The sequence below is a fragment of the Anguilla rostrata genome, chromosome 11 (genome assembly GCF_018555375.3).
Source record: "Anguilla rostrata isolate EN2019 chromosome 11, ASM1855537v3, whole genome shotgun sequence".
Taxonomy (NCBI): Eukaryota; Metazoa; Chordata; class Actinopteri; order Anguilliformes; family Anguillidae; genus Anguilla; species Anguilla rostrata.
This window is the reverse complement of record NC_057943.1, coordinates 19321649-19333749: the sequence shown is the minus strand read 5'-3', so window position 1 is coordinate 19333749 and position 12101 is coordinate 19321649. Positions and strand designations below refer to the sequence as shown.

General features: G+C 46.9%; 1 protein-coding gene across 4 annotated transcripts in view; it reads right to left on the bottom strand.

Annotated features, from left to right (window-relative positions):
• Positions 1–11202, bottom strand: part of LOC135234203 (extracellular sulfatase Sulf-2-like) — a 118138-nt gene extending 106936 nt beyond the window's left edge. For 2 of the 4 annotated variants that reach the window (XM_064298552.1, XM_064298553.1), the window contains exon 1: positions 10777–11202. The gene's annotated coding sequence lies outside the window, so the exon portion shown is untranslated. The remainder of the gene's footprint in view (positions 1–10776) is intronic. The other 2 variants (XM_064298555.1, XM_064298556.1) reach the window with 1 other exon arrangement.
• Between the last annotated feature and the right edge of the window lie 899 nt (positions 11203–12101).

Sequence of the window (12101 nt, the reverse complement as noted above, 5' to 3'; positions counted from 1 at the left end):
TATCCGAAGTTGTGGAACTAATTACCAGAAGGCAGAGGCCGCCGCCCCCGCCTCCCCTCGCATCTTTCTGCTCCGCTGATTTCGTTAGCGCACCCGCTGACCTTCGGAGATAAATGAAAACAAAGCGCCGGCGCCTGAACCTGACGCCCGGAGCAATGATGTTCAGAGCCGCTTCTCAGCTCAATCACTCATACTCCCGCTGTCCTTTCTGTAGGCAGCATCACCTTTGCTGGCCACATGAACTGTTTCCCTCTAGTTAATAAAACACTGTACAAGGAAAAGCATTAACATAAAACTATCTAGGGACACTTATTACCATTTTCTTTTATTGCCATTTGAAGTATTTGAAATGAGAAATAAATAGAAATTGACAATATTACCACATACAACATGTTCTGTATTACAGAACACTTCATGATTCAATACGCAGGTTGCAATGGTTGCAGTAAAGGCACAGTCACTGTGCAGAGCACCTTACCTGAAAGAACAGAAGGAAGAAGCTGTGTTTCCCATTCCATTTAAGTCTTAAACTCGCAACCCGGCTCACAGCCTCCTGCAGATACAGCGGAGCAGAGGAGCCCCAGAACTGACCGTGATTACGCGTGCGCAGCACGGACTGCGAGAGAGAGCAGGACCTTCAGCAGAGCGTGAAATGAAAGCTTCGCTGGATTTACCTGGTGGCCTGGGTTTGTGGCCAGATAGAATCAGGAGGCCGGCTGCGCTTCATAGGAGGGCAAATTTTACCTCTGCCCCACCCCCTCCTATCAGCTCCATGACCATACACATCTGCGGCCTGGCTTTCACAGCTACTGTCCTAGCCATATGAAGGATATTGGTCAGTAAATGCCTTACAGATTACAGTATCTTCTGGGTCTTACAGCTACTTGCCTAGCCAAATGAAGGATATCGGTCAGGAAATATCATGCCCATTACAGTATTTGCTGTCACAAGTTACTCAGAGAAACATCTTAGCCATAAAACAACACAAATCTGCCACTAATGCATCACAATAGCCCTGAGCAAATTTGCATGGTCACTTAAATCATGTCAGAGAACTGTAACAAAAGACAGTATTAAAGAGTAAAGAAGCACCCTGAACACCATTACAGCAATAAAAAGGAAAGTGGAAAAGAACAGGAAAAAATCTGTTCTTTCTGCTCTAGAAGAACCCCTCAGCATCCCCCTCCGCCCAGCGCATTACGCTTAAAGCCCGTGGACATAACCCAGGTCTGATCTGCGGCTGCCGCCTCCTCCACCTCGCTGTTGGCACCTCACGCGGCACCCAGCCGAGGGGGAGAGGTGCGGGGGCAACTGCGCAGGCACGGCTCTGCCCCCGGTCCCGGGGCTGTCCGCTGAAACCGCCTCTGTGCGCCATGGCCGCGGGCCAGGCCACGCAGGGCCACGCGCTGAGCGACGCCGCGCGCTGGAAATGTTTACGTTGGCACGGTAATAAGAGGCAGTCTATCTAACCCTGTTTTCCCTGGTATGCTGCTGGCTGTGGCCTGCGACGGTGAGGGAGGGAGCGGGGAGGGCTAGCGTAGCGCACCTTCGTGTATAAACACACACGCCCGCTCAAACTGCCGCCTCACCGCGCGCAATTAAATCGCCCGGGGGACCCCCGCAGACCTCGCAGGGGCGGCGAGGCCAGCTTCGGCGGCGCGGAAGATTAGCCCGCGCCGTCACCTTGAGCCTTGTCGCTGTGACTGATATCCGCTTTCTGTCACCCAGCAGGGGTGTCTGCGGTTTTGTGAGCAGCCCTCCGTCAATATCACCTTGCTTTGTGTTGTGAGCGGAGCGACAGCTCTCAGCGCCTCCCTCCTCCGCAGCGCGATTAGATCCGCGGTACCCGAGAGGACTGCTCCGGGCGTCAGGCTAACACACTCGCCACGGTCCAGAATTATCTTATCGGTTATTGGACAAATGGTGAGGTTTGCACATACTAAAGTGAACCGTGTACAGATAAATATGACATTATTAACGGGGTACATTTATAAACAATTAAATAGGCAACACATTTTCGTTTGAAAGCATACAGCTGAAATAATATTGCCCATATAATTTGTTTTAAAGATGTTAAACTTGTAGACAACAGTCCAATCAGATTACTGACACAACTAAATCTATTATCCATCTAAATAACTTGCCACTAATATTCAGAACAAATTTATACTTTCATATTGATGTACATTTCTCAGAGATATTTTTTTTAGTTTGTCTAGCACCTAAAGAGTTGGAAGTTTGACCAGAAAAGTTGACAAGAGCATGGCTCGGGTATATATTCATCCTGGATAGCAAACAAAGACTGGTGCCCATTTTGGAGTGAAATGGTAAGTGAGAAAATACCAAAAAGGATGTCCAAATCTTTTCCTCTTTTTTGCATGGTTGGACCTAACAATGTCAAATTGCCAATTTGTCAAGCCAATACATCAGATAAAAACTGATCTGCAAGTTCACAGGAAATCATCTTCACGAGAAAAAATGAGCAAAAAAAATCAGAAATGTTTGCACAGAAGCCCTGAAGTGAACTGTGCAGGCTAAGCACTTGCTTGGAAACAGTGGAGGAGTATTATCAGAGGTGGATGCTTTAAACCACACATGTACTCTATACATCTAAGGATATTTAGAACTGCATGCATGTGGGAAATGCAGTTGAAAAGTACTCCAAAAACAACTTGCTTCTGTCAGTGTCATTAAACCAGTGGAGCTGATATCAAGCACATTTCACAGCAGCCTTCCCCCCGCCCCCACAAAAAAATCCCTTATAACCACAAGTTTCGCTCTTGCTGCAAACAGCTAGAAAGATAAGTGTGAATCAAGTCACAGAGGATTTCTTCACTCAACCAGAAACAAAGATGATTGCTTTTTCGCAATGTAGTATAGCAAGACCGCTCCAGCCAGGGCACACAGCACGAAGGCCCTGATTATTCTTTTATTCTCACCAGAACTTTTAAAAATTGCATCGGCACACCTTTTCGCATCACTCTCTATTCACTGACGCAATGACTTAGCGGACCTACCTTCTCAGCTCAGCGGTGTTCGCCAGCATTCTGCAGATTCATTTCAGTCTGACTTTCAGGTCTGCTCACCGAAGCTGTTATTGCGTCGGCCCGTCCTCACTGGGAGTCGCTCGCAGCTACGTCGCGACGGCGGGATCTGTGATGCGTGTCACGCTTAGCAGACGGGTCGAAACACAGCCGCTGCTGCGCGCGGCTCCTGTCACTGCCCCGATGAAGGACGGACGCCGAGCCAGCGCTAGGCCCTGGGGCCGGAGGTGGGAGTGTCAAGCAGGTGGGGGCGGAGGGGGGAGGGGGGACATGACAGGTGGGCTAAAAGGGGGCAGAACCTCGCGGCTTGCCGTCAGCTTCCTGAGGGGAAAGGAGGGCAGTTGATTTGAGGATTCTGCCAGACTGCGGGTTAAATTATGCATAGGTAAACCATCAAAACAAAGCCCCGCGGGCAGTCTCCAGCACCCCAAGGCAGCCCAGCGCGGTGGGGGGGGGGCTCGCATGGCTGTGAGTCACTCCAAGTGCCCAATGAGTCGGCACGAACATGAATATTTTAGCCTCCAGATAGCGTGAAGAAGCAGGTCTCACTAACAGCACCGCAGTGAAGTCACTGTCTGACCCATTTGAGGCACAGCAAGACAGAGTCTCTGTCCCGGTTTCAGCATGAAATGTTTCAGTAACAACAAGGAGGCTTCTGTTTAAATCCAAATGTAGAAGATACATTTTTTATAGAATTCATGTTCAAATGATAGTGAAGAAAACAGTATCCATATATAATAACAGTCAAATATGAGAATAAAAATACATTATACAAAATATTTATACAGTGTAATTCAAAATTGAATATCTTTTCCAGCAGGAAATTTGAGCCAAAAATCATGCTTGTGTTGACAGATACAGTCAGAGCATGATTGCCTCTAAAAATTGAGATTATATAGTGTGTTCACTGTTAGTCAACCTAGCAGATTGCAATAAGAACAATGACATATTTTAGCTCACAGTGCCTAGCATCATCAAATATTTACTGTTTTAAATATTTACAGGGTGTGCCCCTCAGACAGCAGTCGGAAATTTACTTCAAATGAATGGACGTGGCTGTGTGTATGTGACAATAATGTCAACATCCTGTTTCACTGTGCAAACTCAAGCTTATTTTAAGAAATAAACAGAATGCCTACTGCTCTACTTCACACAGACCTAAAATTCAGGAAACAGAAGGGTTAAGTCCATTTACTTCTTTTTCTGTATGGGTAGCTGCTGAAGAGCTTGCTTCACAAAACCAGGACAAATCCCTGTACAAAATTCCACTGCAGAAGGAGTTAGAGGGCTTAGGGGAAATGGAGGTGGGGGGGCCGTGGGGAGGAGGTAATGTTAAACAGGCTCCACCAATCGGTGCCATGTGAAAGGAATATGAAGAATGCCTCATTGGCACACAGAAGGGCTTTTTACCCTCTCCTGGGTCAAGAAGATTTACTCTCCCTCCAACTTACGCCCCCCTGCACCCCATCCCCCCACTCCACAAAAAGTATGACCCTCCCATACAACCTCAGTCACAGTTGAGGTATGAACCTCATCACAGCTGCTCAGAACACAGTGACTCAGAGAAAAATAGACCTGGTTAGGTCTACATTTTGTCTCTCGTGTTACAGGACAAGGTACTGTAACATGCTGTTTGCTACGTTTTATTTCCTCAGAAATATTTGGGTTTGACGTAGAAGTGCGGTTGAGGACGGGGGGTATATGTGTGTCCCTGACAGAGCCACTGCTCGTGACCCTGTTGATCTGACTTTTGACCCTGCCCGGTCACGCCCTCTCAGCATTAGCGGAAGCAGGAGCAGGTGAAAAGAGTTACACTGGGAGTGCACACAGAGTTACACTGGGAGTGCACACAGAGTTACACTGGGAGTGTACACAGTGTTACACTGGAAGTGCACACAGAATTACACTGGGAGTGTGCAGAGTTACACTGGGAGTGTACATAGAGTTACACTGGGAGTGTGCAGAGTTACACTGGGAGTGTACACAGAGTTACACTGGGAGTGCACACAGAGTTACACTGGGAGTGTACACAGAGTTACACTGGGAGTGTACACAGAGTTACACTGGGAGTGCACACAGAGTTACACTGGGAGTGTGCAGAGTTACACTGGGAGTGCACACAGAGTTACACTGGGAGTGTGCAGAGTTACACTGGGAGTGTACACAAAGTTACACTGGGAGTGTGCAGAGTTACACTGGGAGTGTACACAGAGTTACACTGGGAGTGTGCAGAGTTACACTGGGAGTGTACACAGCGTTACACTGGGAGTGTACACAGGGTTACACTGGGAGTGTACATAGAGTTACACTGGGAGTGTGCACAGAATAACACTGGGAGTGTACACAGAGTTACACTGGGAGTGTACATAAAGTTACACTGGGAGTGTACACAGAGTTACACTGGGAGTGTACATAGAGTTACACTGGGAGTGTAGACAGAGTTACACTGGGAGTGTGCACAGAATAACACTGGGAGTGCACACAGAGTTACACTGGGAGTGCACACAGAATTACACTGGGAGTGCACACAGAGTTACACTGGGAGTGTACATAGAGTTACACTGGGAGTGTGCACAGAGTTACACTGGGAGTGTGCACAGAATAACACTGGGAGTGCACACAGAGTTACACTGGGAGTGTACACAGAGTTACACTGGGAGTGTACATAGAGTTACACTGGGAGTGCACACAGAGTTACACTGGGAGTGTACATAGAGTTACACTGGGAGTGTACACAGAGTTACACTGGGAGTGCACACAGAGTTACACTGGGAGTGTACATAGAGTTACACTGGGAGTGTACACAGAGTTACACTGGGAGTGTACATAGAGTTACACTGGGAGTGTACATAGAGTTACACTGGGAGTGTACACAGAGTTACACTGGGAGTGTACACAGAGTTACACTGGGAGTGCACACAGAGTTACACTGGGAGTGCACACAGAGTTACACTGGGAGCGTACATAGAGTTACACTGGGAGTGTACACAGAGTTACACTGGGAGAGTTACACTGGGAGTGCACACAGAGTTACACTGGGAGTGTACACAGAGTTACACTGGGAGTGTACACAGAGTTACACTGGGAGTGTACACAGAGTTACACTGGGAGTGTACACAGAGTTACACTGGGAGTGTACACAGAGTTACACTGGGAGTGCACACAGAGTTACACTGGGAGTGTACACAGAGTTACACTGGGAGTGGGTGTTCTGCCACATGTTCCATCGGCACCGTTAATCCCGCCAACGTCCCGCCTGTACCGTTAATCCCTCTGCTATAGAGCAAGAGCACATCTGGAGTTTTGTATTTTCCACTGGAAAAAAAAAAACATATATATATATTTATAATTATAGCTACACAACAACAGCAAAGTGAAACCTATTTTCTCGATCCCATCTGCCCACAAACAATTGTCCCTGCTGATCTATCAAGCTGAATTTAAAAAAAAGAAAAACATGGAAACTTGATGTATCATGAGACCCATTTCAGTTCCGGCAGAACAATTTAACCTTTGACCAGTGGTTTTAGATTTGAGACATTGAACAGACACATAATCTCCTTCGGTGATGACATAAAAGTTGCATTCAAAGATCACAGCAAAAAATAAAATGTAAGAGACCTGTGAGAGTTTCCAAGTAAGGATTGTGTATTTTATTTTATGGCACTCTGTTTTGACAATATTAATGGAAAGACAAAAGAAACATGTCAGGAAACATGCTTTCACTGCTTATTTTATGAAAGCACTTCCTCAGCCATTGTTCAAATGTATAAAAATTGAAATGGATTTTCATTTAAAAGAACAGCAAAAATGAAAGAAATATTGGTATCCGGCAGAATACACAGTAACTGGATTTTATGGATTGCAGGGATTCCCAAGAACTGTTTAGTCCCAGGGTAAGCTTTACCAAGGGAATATCTGCCAGTTACAGATTCCTGCTGTTAAATCCAACATATTAGTACACCATCCCACTGAGAGGCTACTTGCCCCTGTCTTCCTAACCCCCGCTAATCCGCCTCCCCCCCCCCATCACTCTCATCCCCCACAACTGTGCAGTTTGCACATCAGCGCTTGACTGCGCCTACATGCATACAATCAAACACAGGGGCCACAGGGGCCACAGGGGCCACAGGGCCGTGAGCACGCATAGACCTCCAGCACTGTCACAGGCGGAGCGACAAAGAAAAACAAATACAAATCCAAGCGAGGAAAAAAGCGGATAGATGTAATGCAATATTCCCCCCTTTGACCGTAAGCTGAGCCGATTATAAATCGCAACACGTGATTCCATAGCTACACAGTCACCGCGTCATCAGATATTTGCCTCTGGCTTCGGTTAAACTGCGGCACCACGCTGGTAATTATCGCCCGCCGGGCCGGTTAAAGCCGGTCAGCCGAGACTGCCTGGGGAAAAGCAGGCTGCGGTCCGCCACGCAACGTCAAACTTCTTTCATCGCCAACTTACAAACCAGAAAACAACCACCCCAGAAACAGCTGACCTGCAGCGGTGGAGGAGCCCAGCTGGCCCGGGCACACAGCCCAGCCACAGGGTCAGAGGTGCACGGCGCAGCGGGGGTGCTTAACCTTGCTGAAGGAGGAGGGGATAAGTGCCAGCGTGGGACTCCGGCTCTCCTGCACCAGAGGTGACCGAGTCCATCTCCTGGCCACACTGTACTCATTCATCTGCACAGAGCAGGCACTGACATCTGGGGAACGCAGGGGAGGGCAGTCTGCGCTAATGTCTTCATATCAAGCGGTCACAAGGTGTGCAATATGCCACATGTTACCGAGACAAACGCCGCCATTTACAATTAAAGAGCAAGCTACTCCAGACCATATGCTGTGGCTGCCGGGGTAAAGCAGCGGGAATCACATGCTGGTCATTCCATGTTTGATCCGGTGAAAAACTGCCTGTCAACCTCAGCCAACAAGCAGCAGGGGACATGAGAGAGAGTGAGAGGGAGAGAGAGAGGGGGGGAGGGAGGGAGAGAAAAAGAGAGAGAGAGAGAGGGGAGAGAGAGAAAGAGAGAGAGAGAGAGATAATATAGTGCTCTTCCCATACAGAATTCACAGGCATTGTCCTCAGTCCACAGAGAGAGAGAGGCCATTGTACAAGGCATCTGATTACAATGGACAGAAGATGGACAAACAGCATAAGAAATCAAGAAATCCCAACTGAATCAAAATATCCATAATAGTAATTAATGTAAATGGTTACACAACAAATTGTTGTCTAAAAATAAATAAAAAGGTGCTTCAAATTGTTCTGAGGAATATACCCTTGCTGGAGGCAAGGAAAGAGCCGTCTCCATATAGCCGGGATGTGGGCAGTGAAAGCAAGTAAATCCAGCTCATTTATGGATCAATAAAGCTTGACAGTATGTCGCTCTTCAGTGCTTCCTAGAACGTCTGGCCTTATCATCGCACACAGGGGCTGGGGGAGAAAGTCACGGTGAGCTACCATGGTAGGGGATGGGTGACCTTGGGGTAGAGAGCGGTGGTCAAGCAGAGCAGTGAAATTACTCAACCTCTTGCGCTCCGCACCACCATTTTAGAGGCAGTCTGGTCTGGATTCAACAAACATCTGTCTTCGTCTTTTTTCCTTTCACAAAAAGAGTTTGCCAGGTTCAGTGATAACGAAAATAAACTCTGAAAACCATGTTTGTGAAGTAAAACAAACACATCCTTGCATTGATTTGGAAGTTTCCAACAAATGTTGATTGAATCCAGGCCTCTGTCACCCTATATGACATTATCACATAGCACTGCATATCAGTAAATACACTGCATATTATTTTTGTGTATTAAAACATGACTGATCAGCTTGGCGCATGACAAGTATGACTATATATCACAAGAAACTAAGCCAGTAAGAACTATTTTGCTGCCCCTGTGAAACACACTGAGAAATATACAGCATTGTTTCTTCAAACCATTGAGCTAGAACGTGGCATTTAATGATAAAAAATGAAAATGCAGTTTTTTTCCCCCAACAAAACAATAACACTTTTTCAGACTTCCCTGCATTGGTATCGCTAAAGTAAATGCAATACTTTTCAAAGGCAGTTCCTTCCTCCCTGCTCTCCTAGCACACTGGGTGTGTGCCACTATCGAGCGGTTTTCAAACCCCAAAAGTCCTTGAGAAATGGTTACATAAATAGTTGCCGAATGAATATTGTGTGTCCCACACCCTTGCGCAAAGAAGAGCTCAGGAGGCTGCGTTAAGGGTGGGTGTTGCCGGAGGGAAGGTGTCTGAGGGGACGGGCGGCTGGCTCTGTGTGTAGATGTCACACGCAGGATGTCTTCATATCGAGCCGCTGGGCCTGACCCCCTGTCCTCCATGCGCTGCTGCACTCCCAGACAGCTGACAGTCAGCACTCCAGATAGGGACTCGATTATGTATGTGGCCATAATGAGAGCTGTCTCACTGGAGCAGCCGCAAACAACTCAATATGCCCCCTTATTTCGGTTTCTGTCCTTGCTCGTTTTTTGGGGATAGGCAGGGGGAATCACAGGCATTGCACCTACCCAGACCGGATCGAGCCACGCACAAGAAAGAACATCCGGAGAACTTGAGCAGTGCCATCCATAAATCATATCACTCACAGATGTGTGGCTAAACTCCACCACATGAATATGAGAATAATAAAAACCAATCATATCACAAAAATCAAAACTGAAAAAAACAAGACTTTTTCCAATGAAGCAGGCTTTCTGCCTTTTAAAAGTGAGAAATTGTCATTGATTAACAAAAACATACAATACATCACACAATCACTATTTAACCAATTCTTGCCAGAAGGAGAGATGTTCTGATCTGACCATCAGATTGTCTCAGTATGTGAACCAGGCCAAATCCTTGTTTGCATTCTGGGAAATGAGGTAAACCTCTACGGGGGACGCCATGCTGATGCAATTCAACCCCTAATTGAAGCTTCACTTGTCTGTCTGTCAGTCGTGGGAATTTGTAACCAAATGTAAACACCCTCAGCAAATACAGTCCAACCATTCTTAACTGCACTTGTCATATTCCCAAAGTCAACATACAAGTTCACCCCAAGGCAACATGATTGACACGATCACAGCTCCCAGCTCCGCAATTAATCCCCTGTTATTAAGAAATATAACAGTGTGTGGATATATATACTATTTTCTAAATATAAATGATGACTGCATAATTACATCGTTACTTCTATACCTGTGTGTGTGTGTGTGTGTGTGTGTGTGTGTGTTTATTTGTTCATGTGCCATTAGAAAAATGATAATCTGACTAACATAAAGTAAAAGAGTTGCAGAAGAGCAACACTATCTAACAGACAGAGAGAATTATGGACAGTGATTGTTACATTGCCAGCCTTGTTTCACAGCAGTTTTCCCCACTTTCAAAAACTTATGGGAACACTCATGTCTCCAAAACAATGTCCCATCATTACAGAATCCAAATACAACAAAAACTCACTAAGTAATGGATAGATCTCTGCTTTTAGGAGTAAAGAGCAAGTCTCCTTTAAGAGAAAGACAGAGTGAGAGAGAGAGAAAGAGTTAGGAAGGAGTGAGTGAGAGAAAAGGAGGGTGAGAGAAGTCTGTCAGCCCAGCATTGCTTAGCAGCAGCACTGCACTGGCTCCTAAGAATTCCCAGTCCGGTTACATCAGCGCAGCTAATAGCAGCAAGTGAAAAAAATGTGGATCCCAGGGAGAAGCAGGCAAGCAAAGTAGGGCAGAGTCACTGTACCTTGCAGCTATGGTCCTCTGGAGCTCGTCAGAGACAGCAGGTGTCCTCCTGGGCAGACACTGATTGGAATCTTGGGGTCACAGCCCCATCACCACTGCCTTGTCCTGCCGTGTCCTCTCACTAGCTCCCTGACAGACGAGACTGACCACCACGCTGCAAGCCTTGAGACTTTTGAGAAACGGCAGAAATATAGATACACAGAGAAGTGAGAAAGGGGGGAGCGGGGGAGGGAGGAGGAAAAAGCAGAAGTCCCTCTCTACAGTTTCATTGCCCTGGACTCCCGCTTACTCTCTCTCTCTCTCTCTCTCTCTCTGTCTCTCTCCCTTTCTCTCTCTCTGAGCTCATTCAACCAGCAGCAATGACTGAATCAGGACAGCCCGAGCCATCTGTTGAAACACGCCTGCCTCTTTGCTTTACTTACTTACTCACTCACTCACGGAGCGAGCAAGAGAAAAAGGGGAGGGGGGATGTGGAGGGAGGGCCGCAGTGCCCATGCCCAATCTGAAAGCAGAGCACTTTCTCAGAACAGTGGGCGGAGCTGCAGAGACTGAGGAAGAGAGAGAGAGAGAGAGAGAGAGCGAGAGCGAGAGAGAGAGGGATCGATTTTAATGGTGAGGGAGGGAGGGAGGGGGAGGGAGAGGGAGAGGGAGCGAGCACACAGAGGGAAAAGGCAAAGCTTGGCTCAGACACTTTGTATTCATGAGGCTGGTACCTTTCAGACTTAATGGCCTGTGTAAGCCTGTGTAAGACAGAAAGAGGGGAAGGGAGGTACAGGAGGAGGTACAGGAGGAACAAAGTTACAGAGTGGAACTTTAGTGAAAAACAGGCTCTCTCGCCCACACGGGGAAAGGTATTCATGGAGCTCAACACACACCCTCACATACAGAATCAATAAATTATAAATAAAAAAGACCAAACTCCATAAAAATAAAAAAAACCACACAGACAAAAAAAAGTCACTTTTTAAAATGTCTGTGGGTAGAAATGGCACCCATACCTTGACCAGCTTGGTCACAGAATGCGTTTCGCAATTCTTCCAAAAAAAAAATCCTGTTTATCCAGCTCTCACCAGAGTGACTCTTACAGGCACTCCCATCTGGTCTCCCTCTGGTTGCCAGTGCTTAACCAGCAGCTGCCCTGCGGTCAACCCTGTAAAATGAGCATGGGAAAGCTCCTGTGTCTTTAACAGACAGGTCCAGCCTCCAGGTTTGCGCTGCCACTTTACTGACACTGTGTCTATGGTTTTGAATTTCAGGCAGCATTACGGTTCAACATTCCAAGTGCAAACGGAAATAACAGGGATTTTACATGCTGTTCTGGGGGGG